Raw genomic sequence first — 25,400 nt, 5'->3', positions numbered from 1 at the left:
CCCACAGAGGCAGGCAAAATACGTGAAACGGTGCGATTAGATGCAATTCTTAACGTTAGAGAGACGAACTTGCTACCTTCACTCTGCCGCGAACAACATCATGACCGCATCCCACCTGAGACCACATAGAAGATGCAATCTTGGAAATGGGGCCGCAGGGCCGACATACAGGTGAGAGCGAAATGTCTTGGGCTACGACCTCCTATGCCCAGCATTTTCCTGTCCAACATGCAGTCTCTGGACAACAAATTGGACGATCTCAGAGGGTGATTTAAATTCCAAAGAGATTTACGGAACTGCTGTGTTTTCTGCTTTATAGAGACGTGGCTCACTGCCAGCACACCGGACCACACGGTCCAGCCCAAGGGCTTCTCAATCTACCGTGCAGATCAGACTGATTCAACGGGGAAAAAGAGAGGAGGGGGCATATGCTTTCTTATTAACAACGCATGGTGCACAAATGTGGAAGTGATTGCGCAGAACTGCACTCCGGACCTTGAATACCTCCTGATCAAATGCTGACCGTTCTACCTGCCCAGGGAGTTCTTGGCTGTGCTCATGGCCGCAGTTTACATCCCACCTCAAGGGAACACACACAGCGCTCTGAACGAACTGTACCACATCATCACTAAGTACGAGAACAAGCACCCAGATGGACTGTTCATTATCTCTGGGGACTTTAACCAAGCCGATTTCAGGAACGTGTACCCCAAGTATCATCAGCACATCTCCTGCCCCACCAGAGGCTCAAACACCCTCGACCACTGCTACACTTCACACAAAGGTGCGTACCGCTCCCTGCTGTGCCCACACCTCGGGCAGGCAGATCACGCCTTGATTCTGCTGCTCCCGGTCTACAAGCAGAAACTGAAGCGAGAGGAACCTGTGATGCGCACTGTACAGCGCTGGACACCAGAAGCGGAGGAAAGGCTCCAGGACTGCTTTGACTCCGTGGACTGAGACATGTTCAGAAACTCATCCTCCAATCTGGATGAGTATGCTACAGTGGTCACAGACTTCATCGGGTACTGTGTAAATGTCTGCATACCACATAAAACAGTCCGTTCATTCCCCAACCAAAAACCGTGGATAACCGCCGAAATCTGAATAACTTAATGACTTGCGCGTTTCAGTCCGGAGAGACAGACGCATACAAAAAGAACAAGTAAGAGCTCCGCAAAGCCATCGTCAGCGCGAAACGGGAATATAGCAGGAAGGTGGAATCACAGTTTAATCGCACTCAAGATACACGTACGCTGTGGCAGGGAATCCAAACGTTAACGGATTATAAATCACAAAGGCAGTCATGGACAGGTGCCGCTGCGTCTCTCCCAGACGAACTGAATGCATTTTATGGCCGCTTCAAGTTTGTGAACAAAGACCCCCAACTGCGCATCCCCACAGTACATGATAACGCCAGTCTCACCGTCTCTGTGGCACAGGTGAGAAGAACTTTTAGTTGAGTCAACATCCGCAAAGCTGCTCTACCGGACGGAATTTCAGGGCGAGTTTTAAAAAACATGCAGTGAGCAACTGGCTACTGTCTTCACTGACATATTTAACACCTCCTTAAAAAGCTCAACTGTACCCATTTATTTCAAAAACACCACCATTATCCCTGTTCCTAAGAAGAACAAAATGAGCTGCCTTAATGACTATTGCCCAGTGGCACTGACCCCCACTGCAATGAAATGCTTTGAGAGGCTGGTGCTGGGACACATTAAGGACACCATCCCAGACACTCTGGAACCACTGCAGTTTGCCTACAGCCACAACAGATCCACTGAAGATGCAATATCACACACTTCACACCATTCTGTCTCACCTGGATAATAAAAACTGCTATGCAAAGCTATTGTTTGTAGACTATAGCTTAGCATTTAACACTGTCATCCCAACCAAGCTGATCCAGAAACTACTAGGGCTGGGACTGAGTGCTACATTGTGCAATTGGATCCTGGATTTCCTCACCAACAGACCCCAGCGTGTGCAGATTGGCGGTAATACCTCCTCCCCACTGATCCTCAACACTGGCGCTCCACAGGGAAGTGTCCTGAGCCCAGTGCTATACTCCCTGTTCACACATGACTGTGTAGCCAGTCACAGCTCCAGCACCATCATAAAGTTTGCTGATGATACCACCATTGTGGGTCTGATCACCAACAACGATGAGACGGCCTACAGAGAGGAGGTGAGGCTCCTGGCAGAGTGGTGCCAGGACAACAACCTGTCTCTAAATGTCAGTAAAACTAAGGAGCTGGTGATTGACTTGAGGAAACCGGATATGGTTCAGGCACCCATCTACGTAGGAGGGGACATTGTAGAGAGGGTCAACAGCTTCAAATTCCTCGGGGTCACCCTCACTGCCAAACTCACATGGACTGAGCACACAGCATCGACCATCAAAAAGGCCTATCAATGCCTCCACTACCTCAGGAGTCTGAAGAAAGCCTGGATGTCCACTACAGTCCTCACTACTTTCTACAGGTGTGCTGTGGAGTCTGTCCTCACAGGGTGTATTACATCCTGTGTTGGCAGTTGCTCCATACGGGACAAAAAAGCCCTACAGAGGGTGGTCAAAACAGCTGAGGAAATCATCGGCACACAGCTACCAGCAGTACAGGACACCTACACCACACGCTGTCTCAGAAAGACGATGCGCATCATGAGAGATCATAGTCACCCCACACGAGCACTTTTCTCTTCCCTGCCATTTGCAAAATGGCTTAGGTCTATTTGAACCCGCACAGCTAGGTACAGGAACAGCTTTTACCCCACTGCTGTAAGACTATACAACACTGACCAATGCTTTAGTAAATAGAGTTGGACTGCTCCACCTGAGCGCATTGGTAAATTACACTGTCACTTCAAGCATTCTCATTCCCTCATTCTGAGTTCTCTGACTGTTACCATTATTGTTACTACCGTTACCATTATTTATTGTTATTGCTGTCACTGCTGCTATTATTTTTGTACTGTCATTGACACTGTTTTGTTTGTCATTGTTTTGTTTGTGCAGTATTCCTATTGTCCTTGCCTATAGTCTGTGGAGAAGCATTCAGGAAGATTTTCATGATACATGTACATGGTACTTGTATCTATGACGATAAACTTGAAACTTGACTTGAAACTTGAAATCGGAGGTCAGGGACAGGCATCGGTTGATTGGGGTGCAAACGTCATTTGAGGGGCAAGACAGTACTCAGAACAAGGGAAAGCAAGCAGAGGTCGAAAGCCAGGTAAACACAGGAACAAGGAACAGGGTGCGAAGGATGAACCGCTAAATTCGCAAGCCAAGGCATTGCAAGATTGCACAACCTTGTGCCAGGATGGCGCTGCCTTTATCCCTGGCCTTGTTGATTGTCGTCAGGTGTGGCTGCTTGGCTTGTGGGCATGACACATAACTAGAAAGTCATGTTAAAAAGATGTTAAAGGCAACAGATCACTTACAAAAAATGTCTGATAGGAATTCCACTAAAACATGTGTCATACTCATGTGCCATACATGCATGATATACTTTTACACCAGGGTTTCTTGACTTTTTTTATGACATGCACCCCTTTGGCAGTTCGGTGAAGCCTATGGACCCCTTCTGAGAATAATGTATTTAAAGGCATAAAGTAAAACACATAGGATTACAAAGAAACCCCCCCCACACACACACACACATTTTCTGAACCGCTTGTCCCATTTGGGGTTGCTGGGAGCCAGAGCCTAACCTGGCAACACAGGGCGTAAGGCCGGAGGAGGAGGGGACACACCCAGAACAGGACGCCAGTCTGTCGCAAGGCACCCCAAGCAGGACTCAAACCTCAGACCCACCGGAGAACAGGACCTGGTCCAACCCACTGCGCCACCACACCCCCCCAAAGAAAACCACACACACACACACACACACACACACACACACACTCTCAGAACCGCTTGTCCCATACAGGGTCACGGGGAACCGGAGCCTACCCAGCAACACAGGGCATAAGGCCAGAGGGGGAGGGGACACACCCAGGACGGGACACCAGTCCGTCACAAGGCACCCCAAGCAGGATTCGAACCCCAGACCCACCAGAGAGCAGGACCGTGGTCCAACCCACTGTGCCACTGCCCCACCACACCCCCAACCCCAAGAAAACCAATTATACTGAAATACAGCTAATAATAATATTGCAGTTAAAAAAATAATTGTATTGCCTTCTTTCACAATTGAAGGAAATACTAAATTCCAGTCAGAGTTTTATGAAAATAGAAATAAATGTCTCCCATTCAAGTTCATGGACCCTCTGAAATCAATCTGTGGACCGCTGAGGAAAGGAACTCCTGTTTTAGATTCTCTTGAGCATTGTAAGCTTGTAACTATTTGTGAGTTTTATGCAAGATTTGAAGTGCAGCTGCTTGGGAAAGACTAATTACAGTGCGCTTTATGATCTTTTGCTTTACTTCAACCTTGTGCCTTCCTCAGTTATCTATATTAAACATAAACATAAGTCAAGGATAAAAGTGACCCCATCCTACATTAATTCAAATGCTTCTATCTCTCAATCACTCCCTTGTTTTATCAGATTAAACAGTTTTAAATCCTTGACCTTAAATCACCAGAGAAATGTTTTCTTCTTCTGTAATATTTTTTGCACACAGTTGTCTTCAGGGTTGCCATGGCAACAGCAATGGTAGAAAGAGATTAGGAGGTCAAATCAGTGGACAACCATAGTCTAATGCTGTGAAAGAAGACCTGACCGATTCTTCATGAAAGATATTGGTTATCTAGACTCATGGAGAGCACTTTAACAAATTCCCCTGCCCATAAAAACAGCTTTTTGACCTAGACAGTCATCTAAAAAAGAATAACACAGTGATTTGTTTCATTTTAAAGAAATCAGTTTCAGGAAAAAATGCAGACTGATGTTTTTTTTTTACTCTTAAAAAAAAAACACTATTGTAAAGCAAAGCAGCCTGAGTTACATCTTCAGTGTGAAATACTGCTAGTACCTTTTCTCACATATTGTGAGACTAACCCTGTCATCCTGTCACCTTCACAATCCTCTTTAATATTAATCACGTTTCTGGTAATAATTAGTGTCCCCTTTAAAAAAGTGAACAAACCTGTGTCAAATAGTCACATAGCCATAAATGCATTCAGACTCTTTTCCATATACATCTTTTACATATCATTTTATTAAATGTGTTCCTTATCATTAAATAAATATGTATATACAGTCTGTGGGCATCTGTCTACTTTCTGCTATCTATATGTTTGGGAAAAATTTAATCTGAGTTTAATTTAGCACATGAACAGTTTCAACGGTTGAGTCTCACAAACAAGTTGCCTGGCTGAATGGCAGCAGAATCAGCATGGCTGGTGGTTCAGGTCACCTGATGGATATTAGCACTTTTGTGGTATTTGAAATAAAGTGCTAAGAATTTATGCTGTGCGCAGTTCTCACTTTTCACATCTATAAACTAAACTGGAATCATATGTCACAATCACATGCCACTTTTTTTTTGCTCAGCTGAGCAACAAAAATCTGTGTTAAATTAATTGTAGCCTTTTATCTGTGCAGGATTTAAGAAGCTAACTGAAGAAAAATTGTACGGACCACAAATGCAGTGTGAAATTGGTTACTGATTATGGGTGAATGGAAAAACCTGTTGTACTGAAAATGAACACTTTCACGTTTCAAGGATATGGCTGCTGTGACAATACAAATGAACAAAAGATGCAAAAAATCTTTCCTGCATATTTGAATTGTAGACAGAAATTATGAAAATAGGGCAGCTTGTCGTGTAGGTGTTAAAGCTGCCGCCTTTGAACCCAAAGGTTTGAATCCCATCTCCAGCTGTAGTACCTATAAGCAAGGTACTCACCCTAAACTGCTCCAGTAAAATTAACAAACTGCATAAATGAGTAAATAATTATAACCAGCTTTACATTATAAGTTGCTTTGGAGAGAAGTGCCAGCTAAATGACTAAATGTAAGACAAGTTGATTTTATCATAACTAGAAAAGGTACTCGAGAAACATGAACTATGTAAATTTTAATTCCCAGTACTCCCTATCACTTGACTAGTCCGTTCAAAATGGCCAAAGGGTATTTGTTCATTATGAGGCTGCTGGGAAAGGTTACATATAATGGGAAAAGAGTCGGTTGTGGTGTTTCTTGCATGTTGTCCACTCTCTGATGGACAAGCGAAACCTAAAGCTGGTTTTTCCCAGAGCCATGACAACAATGTGACACTGTGAGCCACGGTGCAGAGCACTGCAGACACAGTCTGCACATTTCTGTTCCTGAGTAGGAACACATTATTTTGTTACACTGTCATGGAACATTCCTACTTATTTACAAGTGAAAAACTTTAAAATGGTCACATTCATAAAAGTATTGGGCATAGTAAAAATACTTTTAAAAAACTTTCACTCAAACCCAAAGTTTACTTCAAATTTCATAATGGCACAAAATAATAAAAGCCTCATCTCAGAATATTCACAGTGACCAAAGCGGGGATGTAGGTGTTCACTTCTTTTCCTGCGTTATTGGGACATTTTTTGAAAAGAGATCTTCACTGACCATAACAAGGTGGAATCAGTCCACAGTGTTCTGACCAACTGATCTTCAGGCCACCTGGCAATCTTCACTGAAACAATGTGATATGAACTAATGGGTTAGTTACAAGCGTTGTTACCATGTGCAATGGTGTCCTAACAGACATTTAGCAAATACTTATTTGAAGTTTTACTGCAGTCTACAGGGTGCACAGAAACTGGGGAATTTAGAACTCTGTCACCGTTTAATCATCTTGTCACAAAAACATTCCATAACACAATTTTAATACAATGCAATGAATATATTTATTTGAAACAGCATATTATTTAACTATCAATACTTTCACTGGATTTTCTTGCGAAAGGTTACAAAGTGCATCTACTGCAACACTTAATGTTTAAGTGCATACTTGGGTGTATTTGTTTAAACTGTAAAAAATGGCAGTTTTGTGCTGGGGCACTTTCTGAATTATTAAATTATTTATGTTACTTAATTTAGCAGACACTTTTCTCCAAAGAGAACAAACACTATGTAGTGTTATCAGCCCACACCTTATTCACCCAAGTGAAACACACGGTAGGTGACTTAAAGTCACCAGTCCACCAGAACAGCATGTCTTTGGGAGGAAACCAGAACATCCAGAGGAAACCCATGCAGACAACACAATACGCAAACTCCACTCAGACTGAGCCAGGATTGAACTCCCATCCTCTCGCACCACCCAGATGTTGTGAGACTGCAGCACTACCTGCTGTACCACCATGACACTTGTTGTTCACTAAGGTGGTTACTTGTTTAAGGTAAATAGTTTACTTAGGTTAAGCTTACTGTGGGTATTGTGGTTTCACTCTGGTTTTGGCACCCAGTGTAGGGTCCTGAACATGTCCAGGCTCGTATAAGTGTTCTCCAGCTGCTTAAAAATAGCCCTTCCTTGAGATGAGCAGATTGATGAGAGTGGCAACCCCCATCCTGGTCTCTAGTACAGCCGATGGCTACAGAGAGCACTTCACCTGCCTGCTACCCTGCTCAAAGTCACCCATTTTGCCTGGACTGATACCACCTGCTCTTCACTCCTCAAAGAAAAGTGCCGGGAAATCCATTCCATTGCAAGTCCCTGGAAGGATCCATTACATCCTGGACTATTTAGGGCCAAACGCCCAAGGAAGTCTACATGGGGACTCAGTGGGAACTCAAGGGGAATATAAGGGGGTAAGTGTGTAACCAGTGAAAAGGGGGTGGGGTGCTAAGCAGGCTGGGAAGGCTGGTTTGAGGTGCAAGACCTTGAGCAAAAGGGGTCCTCGGACAGAGCTCAGTGTTTCCTTGTGTTTGCACCTTTATCTCTCGCTGTGTGTTACTGTTCCAATGTGTCCTTCTTTGCCCCATCTGAACCCAGAGCGCAGTATGCTACAGTAAATTCAGTTTTTACTGGTGAAAAGTATTGAGTATACATACTGCTGTAGGTGCAACAATACTGTGTCCCATATGTGGTCCCAACTTCAACAAAAAATGGTAATCCATGATGACACACCATTCCTGGCTGTGCCTACAGACTCATTGATATCTGAGCTGAAGAGGAAATCTTGCAGCTCTCTTCAGCTTCCTTCAAGAAGAAGTCCTTATAGATTTCCTGCCTTCTGCTTTGTCTATTTTTTGCATGTACCACACACTGCTGCACTTCTGCAGACACCATTATATACGAATGTACCCTAAACAGAGTTCAATGGCTCCAACATTGGAGCATTGTGGTGTGATCAGGTGCTGCTGCAAATATCTGTGGTACTGGCATAAGTGCAAAAGTCAGAAAAATGAAGTGTACAAATCACACAAAAGTGCTCATACACCTCTCACCATTAATGCATTACTGGTCATTTATCAAAAAGGAGCAGGAGGAAGACATCCAAAATTCATGTGAGCTGTTCCAATGTTGATCAGCACCAGCAACGTTGACCAACTGTTAGTGGTCAATAAATGGGAAAGCTAATTCTATTTCAGGCCCATTGGTGACCCCAGTGGACCCCTGCCTCTGGAATCTGGCCTCCATGCTGCCAGGGAAAGTAATACAAGTAGGCTTCTCAGGCCAGCAAGAGCACAACAGATGGATTATACAGATGAATCACAGGCTTTATTCCCCATGACTGTTTAGTTGTTACTGCAACAGATAAATTTGCTAATTTAACAAGAGAGGAAAGTTTTGCCCATGTCCATCCTTTGCATGAATGACCCATGATTGAAGTTCATATCTCCCAGTACAAATCAGGACAGCATGAAGTGTGTAAAATTCAAAAGAACTAAGCCCTGCCTTCTCTGTCACATGTGACTAAGGAATTGAGTACCAATATAGTCCCTGTAGGGGGGTGCGGTGGCGCAGTGGGTTGGACCGCAGTCCTACTCTCCGGTGGGTCTGGGGTTCGAGTCCCGCTTGGGGTGCCTTGTGACGGACTGGCGTCCCGTCCTGGGTGCATCCCCTTCCCCCTCCGGCCTTACGCCCTGTGTTGCCGGGTAGGCTCCGGTTCCCCGTGACCCCGTATGGGACAAGCGGTTCTGAAACTGTGTGTGTGTGTGTGTGTATAGTCCCTGTAAGGCTAATAGATGCAACATCAAATGTATTGTTTTCACACCTATGTATTTTATTGGTTTGCGCTGCTTATTTGAGAGCTGAGTTCACAAAGCAGCAACAACTCTGAGTCACTCACTCACTAGTGCTTTTCTAAGTCAGAATCATGGTGATCCAGAGTCTATTGCAGAAGCACAGAGTACAAGACTACTCAAGGGTACATCCTGGATGGAATGCTCGTCCACACAGAGCAGCCACACATACTCAGTTACTGACACAATCACACACCATGGGAAATTTAAAGCGCCCTATTAAGATGGAATACATGTCTTTGGACTGTGGTAGGACACCAGGGTACCCATAGGAAACCCACACAAATAGGAGAAGAAGAGGCAAACTCAACACAGACTGAGTTGTATTCAATACCTAAACAGCCCAGGCAGCATGAGACAGCAGTGCTACTAACCAATAGAGGGACCGTTTCTTTCAAAATATTATTATGTGAAACTGCCATCCTTCAAATCCAAATGCATAGAACTCATAGGCTTGGGCTATACAGAAAAACTAAAGAAAAATGTAAATGATATCATTATAAAACCACCAAAAAGAGTTTAAGGTGAAACATTTGATGCTGAAACTTAATTGCAACTTTATAAGTAAAGCAAGACTCATTTTAGCCATACTACCCTAATATCTGCCACTGATGTACAGTTCTTATTGCTGAATATAGATTTGTACAGCAGCTAAGCAAAGAAGACTATGCAGGAACATGGTGTTTTTTTTCTGGCAAGCAAAACAGTATTCTGGCTATGTACCAAGCAGGACTAAATATACACTAGCCCTGCTATCCTGGTAGCAGAGGTCTTTGTGGAGTAATCCCTGTATTATAACCTAATGCCATATCACAAGCTGACAGCAAAGGTCCTAGTGCAGGCTGAGGTCATTTGAGACAATGCTCTCTACTTCAGGGCCTACATTCAGATCACTTGAAATCATTCAGATTTCACACTTGCTTCACTTTGTGGAAATACACACACACACACACACACACACACACACACACACACACACACACACACACACACACATTTTCCGAACCGCTTGTCCCATACGGGGTCGCGGGGAACCGGAGCCTACCCGGTAACACAGGGCGTAAGGCCGGAGGGGGAGAGGACACACCCAGAACGGGATGCCAGTCCATCGTAAGGCACCCCAAGCGGGACTGGAACCCCAGACCCACTGGAAAGCAGGACCCGGTCCAACCCACTGCGCCACCGCACCCCCTGTCCCTGTGGGAATACAGAAGCACAAAATATGTATACCGTAGCGTGCTGTCCTCTGGGTTCGGATGGACCAAAGAAGGACGCGTAAACAGTGTTCATTACAAATGTTTATTGGAACACCTGCACACAACGAGAAGTATAGGTGCTTATCAATAGAAATAATTCTCTCAGTCCCAGGACCCCTTTTCCTCAAGGACCTGCACCTGAATCCAGCCTTTCCAGCTCTTTTAAGCCTTCCACACATACAAACAGGCACTCACCTCCTTATAATCCCTGTCAACCCCACAGTGGCTGGACACGCACACACACATACACACACACATTTTCTGAACCACTTGTCCCATACGGGGTCGCAGGGAACCGGAGCCTAACCCGGCAACTCAGGGCACAAGGCTGGAGGGGGAGGGGACACACCCAGGACGGGACGCCAGTCCGTTGCAAGGCACCCCAGACCCACTGGAGAGCAGGACCCGGTCCAACCCACTGTGCCACTGTGCCCCCTCTAGTGGCCGGACAACCATTTCAAATTTTTCCCACATTTCCCAATATCCACAACTATTTACACTGAACACCTGTTGCCACTCAAATGTGACACTCCTCAGTAAGACAGGTTGTTACAATATTTAAACCATATGTCACAAATAAATTACAAACCTGTACTGCTGGCTTGATTCCACATTGATGCGAGTCTACCTAGGTCCACAGAAATATTACCTTTAGTGTAGTCAAAACAATTACGCTTTACACTATTTTTTCTGCAAAACACCTGCTGGTATCGAAAAACAAAGATGCTCATGAAAAAAAAAAACTATTCATATCATCAAATGTCTCATTTTGAGACATGGTTAAGATCATGCAATTACCATGACCAGTACACACACACACACACATTTTCAGAACCGCTTGTCCCATACGGGGTGGCGGGGAACCGGAGCCTACCCAGTGACACAGGGCGTAAGGCCGGAGGGGGAGGGGACATACCCAGGACAGGACGCCAGTCCATCGCAAGGCACCCCAAGCGGGACTCGAACCCCAGACCCACCGGAAATCAGGACTGTGGTCCAACCCACTGCGCCACTGCACCCCCTGAATCATACCATTCCTGCTTAAAGGGTCTGGACAAGTAGATGTCACGCCCACAGGAACAAGCGGAGCGACAACACCTGCGGCTAATTGATGACTCCCAGGATATAAGAAGCTCTGTGTCCAGACCACAACATGGATTCTTGTAATTGCTCTGGTGGTTTTGCAGGATCAACATTCTCGGCTTGCCTGGCTTTGTTCTCTTGTTCCTGGGTTTTTGACCCTGGCCTGTTTTCCTCGATGTATCACTTTGCCTGGATAGTGACGTTTGTACCTCGTAGACCTCCGCCTGTACCTGACCTTCGAGTTTGTCTTGCCCTACGAACCCAGTCGAATGAATAAAACTACCCACACTTGGGTCCTCTACTTACATGTCTGTCTCCAGTCAGCCTGTCGCCATGACAGTAGATTAGTAGCAGGAGTCATTGTTTTTATTGCTCGCTTAAAGTAGACTGTAGCATTTGCACTAGTATGTATAGCACAGCATTCCTAATGAGACACACTGAGGCCAGTATGAGTAGCTGATGGACTTTCAATCTACTAAGATGAAGATTTTAACATACAACAATGACAAACCGTGTGTCACGTCCCACGGGGTCACTGCCCCTCCTGGTCAGAGGCGGCGCCACTCAGTGCCGCTAGTTAACGCTTACCTATCACCTCACAGTCTCGTAGGACATGGAGGTATAAAAGGAGCCAGCGGAGCAGAACTACTTGCGGATTCTTAATCAGCGGTTCTATTGTGTTCTCTTGGCGATTCGTAGTCTCTTGTTCCCACAATCTGTTTCCTAGGTGTGCATGTTCCAGTCCCGAGTACCCGTCCCGTCCGTTCCTGCCTCTTGTTCTTCAGTACTAGGTCCATCGTTCCTGTCCAGTATTTCGTCACGTCTCGGGGTTGCGGTCATACTCACAGATTAGCATTTCACTGTTCACCGTAGTTCAAACACCGTGTGTGTTTCCTGGTCTCGTGTTTCCTGTTTCACTTCCACCGAGTGTCTTACAATACGCACAGTACACTTTTAACATCACACTGCACGTGAAGTCATTTTATATTTCGTCTGTGTTTGGACGTAATAGCAACGCGCGTCCGTGTCGGACTCCCGTCCGGACGCTACACCGTGGTTCACTGCAAAACTCAGACAGCTTCGTCAGGCCAAAGAAGACGCCTACAAGAATGGGGACAGAGTACTGTATAAACAGGCCAAAAACACACTGGCAAAGGAGATCAGAGTGGCTAAGAGAAACTACTCTGAAAAGCTGAAGAAACAGTTTTCAGCCAACGATCCTGCATCAGTGTGGAAAGGCCTGAAAGACATCACAAATTACAAGACACCACCCCCCAGCACCGTGTCAACTCAATAACTGGCCGACGATTTGAATGAGTTTTATTGCAGGTTTGATAAACCCTGTCTCACACCCCACACCATTCAGACCCTCTCTCCACGAATCAATCAACACCTCCAGTAATCCCCACCTTCCCCCCTCCTGCACCTTTGATCTGTGAAGAGGAGGTGCATCGGGTCTTCGTCAAACAGAAGACAAGGAAAGCACCAGGCCTAGATGGTGTCTCACCGGCCTGCCTAAAAACCTGTGCTGACCAGCTGGCCCCTATCTTCACAAAGATCTTCAACAGATCACTGGAGCTGTGCGGAGTTCCTTCCTGCTTCAAACGCTCCACCATCATCCCCATTCCGAAGAAACCCAAAATCACAGGACTTAATGACTACAGACCTGTCGTCTTAACGTCTGTGGTCATGAAGTCACTTGAAAAACTGGTGTTGGACTACCTGAAAGACATCACTGGACCCTTGCTGGACCCCCTGCGGTTTGCTTACCGAGCAAACAGGTCTGTGGATGATGCAGTCAACATGGGACTGCACTACATCCTGCAACATCTGGACAAACCAGGGACTTATGCAAGAATCCTGTTCGTGGACTTCAGCTCAGCCTTCAACACCATCATCCCACACCTCCTCCTGTCCAAATTAACCCAACTCTCTGTGCCCCCCTCCATCTGTCGGTGGATCACCAACTTTCTGACAGACAGGCAGCAGATAGTGAGGCTGGGAAAATTCTCATCCAATACTCGCACAATCAGTACTGGCGCCCCCCAGGGATGTGTGCTCTCCCCACTGCTCTTCTGCCTGTACACCAACGACTGCACCGCTAAAGACCCCTCTGTCAAACTCCTGAAGTTTGCAGACGACACCACACTCATTGGCCTCATCCGGAATGGTGACGAGTCTGCTTACAGACAGGAGGTCCAAGAGCTGGCTGTCTGGTGCAGTCATAACTACCTGGAGCTGAACACGCTCAAAACAGTAGAGATGATCGTAGACTTTAGGAGAAACACCTCAGCATTATCCCCACTCACCATCATGAACAGCACTGTGGCAACAGTGGAATCATTCAGGTTCCTGGGTACCACCATCTCGCAGGACCTGAAGTGGGAACCCCACATAGACTCCATTGAGAAGAAGGCCCAGCAGAGGTTGTACTTCCTTCGCCAACTGAGGAAGTTCAACCTGCCACAGGAGCTACTGATGCAATTCTACTCTGCAGTCATCGAGTGTGTCCTCTGCACTTCTATAACTGTCTGGCTCGGCTCAGCTACGAAATCAGACATCAGAAGATTACAGCAGATAGTTCGGACTGCTGGAAGAATCATCGACACATCCCCCCCAGCTCTCCAAGAACTGCACTCGTCCAGAGTCAGTAAAAGGACTAGCAAAATCATTCTAGACCCCTCACATCCAGGCCACTTCCTCTTCGAACCTTTGCCATCTGGCCGGCGCTACAGAGCACTAAGCACCAGGACAGCCAGGCATAAGAAAAGTTTCTTTCCTCAGGCCATCTACCTCATGAACACCTAAATCTCTCCCCTAGAGAGTAAACCAGTGCAATACATAATTCTATTTATATTAATAACTTTTTATCACATCATATCTCTTCTCACACTCCCTTGCATTTGTAACTAGTGACTATTTTTGTATATAATATTGGGTACTGTATATTTTCATATATTTTTCAATCCTTATTCACGTACTCTATCTTCTCATCTATCTTGCCGCTGTCATTCTGTCTGTGCTGTGGAAGTTCCTGTCACCAAGACAAATTCCTTGTATGTGTGAACATACTTGGCAATAAAGCTCGTTCTGATTCTGATTCTGATTCTGATTTTGAATTCAGGATGGGGGTGGTTCACACCAAATAGGGAGAGAGGGAGTGTAAGTTTACATCTGTCTTGGCTGGTCCAGGCTGTAAAGTTAAATAGAAGTTAGTGATAATCGTGGAATATCCTGGATAAATCAGTAATCCATAAGAAATAAGTGGTTGATGTTTCAAGTTTCAAGGTTTATTGTCATAGGTACAAGTACCGTGTACAAGTACCATGAAATTTTTCTTTGAGTGCTTCTCCACAGACTTTGAACAAAAACAATAGATAATACTGCACAAAACAAAACAATAACAATAAATAATGCTAATAACAACAATAAATAACAGTAACAATAAATAACAATAGACAGCCAGAGTACTTAAAACTGAGAATGCTTAAAGTAACAGTGTAATGTGCCAATGTGCTTGGAGGGAACAGTCCAACTCTGGTTACAAAAGGTGGCACATTGGTGGGTGTTGTTACAGCAGTGGGGTAAAAGCTGTTCCTGTACCTAGCTGTGCGGGTAGGATTAGACCTAAGCCACTTTCCAGATGGCAGAAAAGAGAAAAGTGCTCGTGTGGGGTGACTATGATCTTTCATGATGCGCATCGTCTTTCTGAGGCAGCGTGTGGTGTAGGTGTCTGACTGCTGGTAGCTGTGTGCCGATGATTTCCTCAGCTGTTTTAACCACCCTCTGTAGGGCTTTCTTCTCCTGTATGGAGCAGCTTCCACACGAGGATGTAATACACCCTTGAGGACAGACTCCACAGCACACCTGTAGAAAGTGGTGAGGACTGTAGTGGACATCCTGGCTTTCAAGTTTCAAATTTATTGTTATAGATACAAGTACCATGTACATGTATCATGAAAATCTTCCTGAATGCTTCTCCACAGACTATGGGCAAGGACAATAGGAATACTGCACAAACAAAACAGTGTCAATGACAGTAAAAAATAATAGCAGCAGTGACAGCAATAACAATAAATAATGGTAACAGTAGTAACAATAATGGTAACAGTCAGAGAACTCAGAACAAGGAAATGAGAATGCTTGAAGTGACAGTGTAATTTACCAATGCGCTCAGGTGGAGCAGTCCAACTCTATTTACTAAAGCATTGGTCAGTGTTGTATAGTCTTACAGCAGTGGGGTAAAAGCTGTTCCTGTACCTAGCTGTGCAGGTTCGAATAGACCTAAGCCGTTTTGCAAATGGCAGGGAAGAGAAAAGTGCTCGTGTGGGGTGACTATGATCTCTTATGATGCGCATCGTCTTTCTGAGACAGCGTGTGGTGTATGTGTCCTGGACTGCTGGTAGCTGTGTGCCGATGATTTCCTCAGCTGTTTTGACCTTTCTTCAGATGCCTGAGGAAGTGGAGATGTTGATAGGCCTTTTTCATGATTGATGCTGTGTGCTCAGTCCATGTGAGTTTAGCAGTGAGGGAGACCCCTTGGAATCTGAAGCTGTTGACTCTCTCTAGAACGTTTCCTCTGATGATGGTGCTGGAGCTGTGATTGGCCACACAGTCATGTGTGAACAAGGAGTACAGCACCGGGCTGAGGACGCTTCCCTATGGAGTGCCAGTGTTGAGGATCAGTGGGGAGCAGGTATTTCTGCCAATCCTCACATGCTGGGGTCTGCTGGTGAGGAAATCCAAGATCCAGTTGCACAATGTGGCACTCAGTCCTAGACGTAGTAGTTTGAATCAACACATTGCCACGCACAGGCACCATCATTTCTAGGGGAAGTAAGGGCGGTGCGAGGGTGAGGTGGCGCAGTGGGTTGGACTGGGTCCTGCTCTCTAGTGGGTCTGGGGGTCGAGTCCTGCTTGGGGTGCCTTGCGACGGACTGGCATCCCGTCCTGGCTGTGTCCCCTCCACCTTACGCCCTGCGCTGCCGGGTAGGCTCCGGTTCCCTGTGCCCCCGTATGGGACAAGCGGTTCAGAAAATGTGTGTGTGTTTAATCGAGGTGCCAGCTGGCTTTTCTGATCAGTTTTCTCTAGTTGGGCAAGGAGGGTATGATGGAGGTCACAGCTCTGGAAAAGAAGCTGTTCCTCAGTCTGTGGGTGTGGGATTTTATTGTCCTGAACCTTTTGATAGACGGCAGCGGTTCAAACCGGGAGTGACTGGGGTGTGAAGTGTCCTTGATGATACTGTCAGCCTTCTTCCTCAGTCGGCTAACATAGGTAGTGTCCAAGTTGGGAAGCTCCATCCCGACAATGTGCTGGGCCACCTTCACCACGCGATGCAGTGCGTTTTGCTTGGCAGCTGTACAGCTGGCATACTACACAATGGAGCAGTTAGTCAGGATGCTTTCAGTGGCAGTCCTGTAAAGGTTTAGCAGAAGTCTCTGTGGGAGCTGGCCTGATTCTGCTTTCTAAGGAAGAAGAGTCTTTGTTGGGCCTTTTTGACCAGGTGTGAAGTGTAGCAGGTCCGTGGCAGCTGCTGTGACACATAGACTCCAAGGAACTTCAGGCTTTCCACTCTTTTCACTGCTTCTCCATGTATGTGGAGAGGGAGGTGGTCTATCTCCTCCGTTCTCCTGAATTCCAGAACTATCTCCTTTGTCTTTAAGATGTTAAGGACCAGGTTTTTGTCCTTACACCACTCAGCCTGATGTTCCACCTCAAGCCTGTAGTCAGTGTCCTCATTGTCTGAAACCAGCCTGATTATTGTGGTGTCATCTGCGAATTTAATTAGGGAGTTGGAGATATGGAGGAGGGGTGCAGTCTTGAGTGAAGAGTGTGAAGAGAATGAGGCTCAGCACGCAGCCCTGTGGGGTTCCTGTGTTTAGGAAGAGGGTGGTGGAGGTGTGGTTACCAATTCTGACTTGTTTTGGTTGGTGTGTGAGGAAGTCCATGACCCATAAACACAGAGAAGAACCTAGGCGCAGGTTATCCAGTTTGCTGACCAGTTTGTGAGGGATGACAGTGTTAAATGCGGAGCTGAAGTCCACAGGTAGCATCTTCACATAACTATTTGGTTCCTCTAAATGTGTCAGAGCGTTGTGGAGAGCTGTTGAGAATGGCATCCTCTGCGGGGCAGTTTGCCCAGTAGGCAAACTGGTACTTACCCAGACCAGGTAGGATGGTGGTTCTTATGTGTGAAAGCAAGAGTTTCTCAAAGCACTTCATGACTATGGGTGTTAAGGCAACTGGGCAATAGGTATTCAGACACTTCACAGTTGGTTTCTTGGGCACTGGAATGATGATGGAGGATTTAAGGCATGTTGGAGCAGCAGTTTGTTGTAATGAGAGCTTGAATATTTTAATAAACCCCTTTGTAAGTTGGTCGGCACATGCTTTTAGTACCCAGTCAGGCACTCCATTTGGGCCTGCCGCCTTGCCTGTGTTGTCGCCTTGCCTAAGGAAAACCACATTGCATTTGTTAATAAAGAATCCGTTTTAATAACGAGTTGTAATTTGTTTATCTCATGGATGATGGCAGGAGACTGAGGAATTGGTGTGGACCTAATCACGGGTTCATTCTATTGTGGTAACAAACATGGAGTAAGCAAGGATCATAGTCAGGGACAGGCATGGGTTGTTCGAGGCGCGGACATTGTTCTTGGGATGAGACGGTAATCCAAGTCAATCAGGTGAAGCAGGAAATCAAGAACTAGGAAGGTGGAGAACAGGGAACGAAAGGCAAACAATGAGAAACTGGAAGGACAAAGAAGTAAGTGGGGATCTTTTGCTATCGCAGGAGATGTGGGTTGACTCAGTGAGGTTCCCCAACCAGGTCAGCCGGCACGGCTTCTTTTACGTCCTACTGGTCTGGTTCGGGGCAGGTGTGGTCGTTTGGCTAGAGTACATGAGTGTGACAGTACCCCCCATGCCTTACAGCCTCTGGGAAGGCATCCCCCAGGCCTGGGTGCCAGCTGGTTGGGATGGTCCCTGTGGAAATCAGAGATCAGGATCAGGTCCAGAATATCCCACGCAGGAACCCAGCATCACTCATCCGGGGCCATAGCCCTCTCAGTCCACCGGGTACTGCATGCCCCCGAGTCAATGCCGTGAGTCAAAGAGCACTGAACTGTGTACACCAGGGCCCCATCCACCTGCACCAACAGGGCAGGTGTGGCATCTCGAGGAGACTGGAGCAGGGAGGTCCTGCACGGTTTGAGGAGAGACACATGGAATGATGGACAGACATATAAGTGTGGGGGTAGTTATAACCCGTAGGTCACTAGGTTGACCCAGGAAAGGACTTTGAAGGGGTCGATATAGCGCAGACTGAGCTTCCTCAACAGGAGCCGCAACCTAAGGTCCCTGGTAAACAACCATATTTTTATCCTGGGCAGAAGGAAAGGGGGAGGTGGTAACAATCTGCCCGCTGTTTATACCGGAGGACGCTTTGGCGGAGATGGTCCTTACCTGCATGCCAAGCCTCTTCGCTGTTTTGGAACCAGGTGTTGACAGCCAGCACATCGCTGGGTCCTGGATGCCAGGGGAACAGAGGAGATTGACAACCCAAGACACATTGAAAGGGAGAGACATCATTAAATGTGTGAAACAGAGAATTGTGGGCGTATTCCACCCAGGGCAGAAATCCAGCCCACTGATGTTGCTTCCGGCCACAGTAACTGCGAAGGAACCAGCCTATGTCCTGGTGTAGTCTCTCCACCTGGCCATTCGCCTGAGGGTGATACCCGGAGGTCAGGCTCACCAATACCCTTAACTTTCGCCAGAAAGCTTTCCACACCTATGACATGAACTGGGGACCTCGATCGGACCCAATGTCATCCGGGAGACTGTAGAGACGGAAGACGTGCTAGAACATGGCCTCCACAGTTTCCAGGGCCGTGGGGAGTCCAGGTTGGGAGATTAGGTGACGCCTTGGAGAAACGGTCTATGATGATCAAGTGACACGACAGTGTTACCTTCAGAAAGGGGCATGTGCACAAGACAGGTGTCTGCCTTAGTGTTTTTCGTACCTGGTCTATAGGACATGGTGAATATGAATCCACTGAAGAATAACACCCATTGAGCTTGGCAGGGGTTCAGGCATTGAGCAGTCTCCAAGTACTCCAGATTTTGGTGGTCTGTGAGTACTAACCAGTGTCTTCACTCCTACAGAGCCAACTGAATGGCTAACAATTTCTGACTCCCTATGTCATAGTTGCGCTCGGCCGGAGACAGTTTATGCAAAAAATACACACACAGACTTAATTTTGGAGGGGTGTCTGGAGGAGAAACCCCTGGCATTTGTCGGGGGAGCCATCATAGCTCTTGGGAGTGGCCAGCCATGGGTCCGTCACAGGGACAGGGTCTCCAAGTTCTGCTGCAGGGTCTGGTCGTGGGTGCCTAGTAATAGTCTCTACATGAACACCACAGCTTGCAGGCACATCTCCATTGGGTCCATCGGTCTGGCAGAACCTTTTGTCATAGATGAGGGCAGGAGACTGAAGAATTGGTGTGGACCCAATCGCTGGTTCATTTTATTGTGGTAACAAACAAGGAGCAAGCAAGGATCACAGTCGGAGACAGGTGCAAGTCGTTCAAGGCGCGAACGTTGTTCCTGGGACGAGACAAGAATCCAAGTTGATCAGGTGAAGCTGGAGATTAGGAACCAGGAAAGCAGAGAACAGGGATTGAAAGGCAAAGGACGAGGAGGTAAGTGGGGGTTCTTTCGCTATCACAGGAGAAGCAGGTTGACTCAATGAGGTTCCGCAACAAGGTCAGCCAGCACAGCAACTTTTATGCCCTGTCCACCACAACATGGCAGGTATCATGATCTTACAGTGGTGTAAGAACATAAGAATTGTGGCACTCCAAAGGAGGCCTTTACAAATGCAGACATGTGTTGCTTAACGATGGGGGTATACGTTTTGAGAATTGCGTCATTAGGCGTTGTCGTCGTGGTGCGAATATCATAGAGCGTACTTATACAAACCTAGATGGTATAGCCTCGATGCAGTCAAGAGATGCAGTAAATATTAGATTTATGACTCTGCTGCCAGCATAACACATATTGTTTTACAGTAAACTATTTTTATAAGTAGCACGAGTACATTAAAAAATAACAAAGAGTACAGTATAACTCTTCCCCCTTCTCTAGGGAGTAAAGTGGCAACAGCGAGACATCGAGTACAATTGTATAATTATTATGTGCAATATCATTACTTCTTTCAACATTACTAGCAACATAACCATTTAATATCATGTGCAATTGTTTTCCCGTCCTGGGTGTGTCCCCTCCCCCTCCGGCCTTACGCCCTGTGTTACCGGGTGGGCTCCGGTTCCCCGTGACCCCGCATGGGACAAGCGGTTCTGAAAATGTGTGTGTGTGTGTGTGTGTGTGTGTGCAATTGTTTTAAATTGTTTTTAAATTTTAATATAATAATGAAATATAAGGTGTAATATCATGTGCTGTGTCACTTTCTACCTTTCACTTTGCTTTCTTACTTTGTGTACTTTTTTTTTTTTTTAACTTTTACTTTTATATTTAATTGTTGTGGTTAATCTGCTGGGGGTGCAGTGGCGCAGTGGGTTGGACCACAGTCCTGCTCTCCGGTGGGTCTGGGGTGCGAGTCCCGCTTGGGGTGCCTTGCGACGGACTGGCATCCCATCCTGGGTGTGTCCCCTCCCCCTCCAGCCTTACGCCCTGTGTTGCCGGGTTAGGCTCCGGTTCCCCGCGACCCCGTATGGGACAAGCGGTTCTGAAAATGTGTGTGTGTGCGTGCGTGCGTGCGTGTGTGGATAATCTGTTTGAGCAATCTCTGGCACAAGAATTTCCTTTGGGATGAATAAAGTTTTTTCTTATCTTATAGTAAATATGTAAACCAGTAACACAGGTGTTTATTATCATTATCGCAGTATTATGTACTGTACATAATTGTATGTGCTATACTTTTATATGGCTGGCAAAGCAGCAGGTTTTTTACACCAGCACCACCATGAACACGAGTAACATGTTGCGGTATGACGTCACGACAGCTACAACGTCACTAGTTAATTTTTCAGCTTCATTATAAATATCTTATGGGACCACTGTCGTATATGCGGTCAATCGTTAAGCGAAAGGTCGTTAAGCGGCTCATGACTGTAGTCCGAACTGCACCAATCCTCTGTCAGTAGATGTTTATTGTCAACTTGTAAAAACGCAAGAGCTGGGCCTCCAATACAGTGCTGGTAAGCTTAAACCAATCATGTTGAGCTATTTCTTGTTAATACAGTGCCAGCAGTGGAGGAATGGAGTTGAGCCTTTCATCTTTAGGTGTCACTGCTATTTTAGCAGCTTGGCAACTGTGTTGTGATGCACCACTTTCTAATGATTGAAATTAGTAGATATTGACAATAAATGTTTTTATGAGGGTTCCTGTCCAGCACTAATAAGAGAGCACTTAGACATCTTAAGAATTTCAGCCATTAGTCATGTATGTAATACAGAGAACATGCAACCATGTGCTAAATATCACAAATGCTTATGTTAACTGTGAATAAAGTGTCATGATACTATATCATACAATCTCCTTACAATAATTTAAACTCTTTAGAAACTATGGAGAAGTTATTAAATTGGCAGACTGACTGCCACTGACTTCACTGCTGATGAATCCCAATAAATGCAATGGACTGAATATCCATCCATCCATCTTCCTCTGCTTATCCGGGACCGGGTCGTGGGGGCAGTAGTCCGAGCAGAGCCCCCCAGACTTCCCTCTCCCCGCAAACCTTCTCCAGGGGAACCCCAAGGCGTTCCCAGGCTAGCCGGGAGACATAGTCTCTCCAACATGTCCTGGGTCTGCCCCGAGGCCTCCTCCCAGTGGGACATGCCCGGAACACCTCACCAGGGAGGCGTCCAGGAGGCATCCGGAACAGATGCCCGAGCCACCTCAACTGGCTCCTCTCGATGCAGAGGAGCAGCGGCTCTACTCCGAGCTCCTCCCGGGTGACTGAGGTCTTCACCCTATCCCTAAGGGTGCGCCCAGCCACTCTGCAGAGGAAACTCATTTCTGCCGCTTGTATCCGCGATCTCATTCTCTCGGTCATGATCCAGAGTTCATGACCATAGGTGAGGGTAGGAACGTAGATCGACCGGTAAATTGAGAGCTTCGCCTTACGACTCAGCTCCCTCTTCACCACAACAGACCGGTACAATGACCGCATTACTGTGGACGCCGCACCGATCCGTCTGTCAACCTGCCGCTCCATTTTTCCCTCACTCGTGAACAAGATCCCGAGATACTTAAACTCCTCCACTTGAGGGAGGAGCTCCCCCCTAACCCGGAGGGGGCAATCCACCTTTTTCCGACTGAGGACCATGGCCTCGGATTTGGAGGTGTTGATTCTCATCCCCGCCGCTTCGCACTCGGCTGCAAACCTCTCCAGTGCACGCTGTAAGTCTTGATTCAATGAAGCCAACAGGACCACATCGTCCGCAAAAAGCAGAGACGAGATCCTGCGGCCACCAAAACAGACACCCTCCATTCCCTGGCTGCACCTAGAAATTCTGTCCATAAAGATAAGGAACAGAATCGGTGACAAAGGGCAGCCCTGGCGGAGTCCAACATGCACCAGGAACAGGTCTGACTTACTGCTGGCAATGCGAACCAAGCTCCTGCTCCGGTCATACAGGGAACGAACAGCCCGTAGCAACGAGCCCCAAACCCCATAATCCCGAAGTACCCCCCACAGGATGCCACGAGGGACACGGTCGAATGCCTTCTCCAGGTCCACAAAACACAGATGGACTGGTTGGGCACACTCCCACGAACCCTCCAGCACCCTAGTGAGGGTATAGAGCTGGTCCAGTGTTCCACGGCCAGGGCGAAAACCACATTGCTCCTCCTGAATCCGAGGTTCGACTATCGGTCGGATTCTCCTCTCCAATACCCCGGCATAGACTTTCCCAGGGAGGCTAAGGAGTGTGATCCCCCTATAGTTGGAACACAATCTCCGGTCCCCCATCTTAAAAAGAGGGACCACCACCCCGGTCTGCCAGTCCAGAGGCACCGTCCCCGAACTCCACGCGATGCTGCAGAGGCGTGTCAGGCAAGACAACCCCACAACATCCAGAGACTTGAGAAACTCGGGGCGGATCTCATCCACCCCCGGAGCCTTGCCACCGAGGAGTTTTTTGACTAACTCAGCAACTTCAGCCAGGGTAATGGACGAGTCCCCCTCCGAGTCCCCGGCCTCAGCTTCCTCTACGGAAGGCGTGTCGGAGGGACTGAGGAGTACCTCAAAGTACTCCTTCCACCGCCCGAGGACATCCTCAGTTGAGGTCAGCAGCGCACCACTTCCACTGTAAACAGTGTTGGCAGAACACTGCTTCCCCCCTCTGAGTCGCCGGACGGTTTGCCAGAATCTCTTTGAGGCCGACCGAAAGTCTTCCTCCATGGCCTCACCGAACTCCTCCCAGGCCCGAGTTTTTGCAGCGGCGACTGCCAGAGCCACGTTCCGTCTGGCCCGCCAGTACCCGTCAGCTGCTTCAGGAGTCCTATGAGCCAGCCAGGCCCGATAGAACGCCTTCTTCAGCTTGACGGTATCCCTTACCTCTGGTGTCCACCACCGTGTTCGGGGATTGCCGCCGCGACAGGCACCGGAGACTTTATGGCTGCAGCTCCGAACCGCCGCCCCAACAATGGAGGTGTGGAACATAGCCCATTCGGACTCAATGTCCCCAGTCTCCCTCGGGACCTGGTTGAAGCTCTGTCGGAGGTGGGAGTTGAAGACCTCTCTGACAGGGGCCTCCGCCAAACGTTCCCAACAGACCCTCACTATGCGTTTGGGCCTGCCAGGTCTGTCCAGCTTTTTCCCCCGCCATCGAATCCAACTCACCACCAGGTGGTGATCAGTTGACAGCTCAGCCCCTCTCTTCACCCGAGTGTCCAAGACATATGGCCGAAGATCAGAAGAAACGACTACAAAGTCGATCATCGACCTCCGACCTAGGGTGTCCTGGTGCCAAGTGCACTGATGGACACCCTTATGCATGAACATGGTGTTTGTTATGGACAAACCGTGACTAGCACAGAAATCCAATAACTCACCGCTCGGGTTCAGATCAGGGAGGCCGTTCCTCCCAATCACGCCCCTCCAGGTGTCACTGTCGCTGCCCACATGGGCGTTAAAGTCCCCCAGTAGAATGACAGAGTCCCCAGTGGGAGAGCTTTCCAGCATGCCCCCCAAGGACTCTAAAAAGGCCGGGTACTCTACACTGCCACTAGGCGCATAAGCACAAACGACAGTGAGAGACCGTTCCCTGACCCGAAGGCGTAGGGAGACGACCCTCTCATTCACCGGGGTAGACTCCAACACATGGCGGCTGAACTGGGGGGCTATTAATAAGCCCACACCCGCCCGCCGCCTCTCACCCTGGGCAACGCCAGAATAGTGGAGAGTCCACCCTTGGTCGAGAAGAGTGGTTCCAGAACCCAAGCTGTGAGTGGAAGTGAGCCCGACTATATCTAGACGGTATTTCTCAACCTCCTGCACTAGCTCAGGCTCCTTCCCCGCCAGTGAGGTGACATTCCAAGTCCCAAAAGCCAGAGTTGGCGTCCGAGGTTTGGGTCGACCGGGCACTCGGCCCTGACCACCGCCCAAATCACAATGCACCGGCCCCTTATGTACTCTCCGGCAGGTGGTGAGCCCACCGAAGAGCGGCTCCACGTCTTGGCTTCAGGCTAAGCCCGGCCAGGCCCCATGGGCATAGACCTGGCCACCAGGCGCTCGCATACGAGCCCCCCCTCAGGCCTGGCTCCAGGGTGGGGCCCCGGTGACCCCATACCGGGCGGGATGAACGAGATCCTTGATTTAATAGTCATAAGGGGATTTTTGAACCG

This window comes from Scleropages formosus, chromosome 24 (genome assembly GCF_900964775.1).
Source record: "Scleropages formosus chromosome 24, fSclFor1.1, whole genome shotgun sequence".
In the NCBI taxonomy this organism is placed as follows: Eukaryota; Metazoa; Chordata; class Actinopteri; order Osteoglossiformes; family Osteoglossidae; genus Scleropages; species Scleropages formosus.
Note: the sequence above shows the minus strand (reverse complement) of the source record.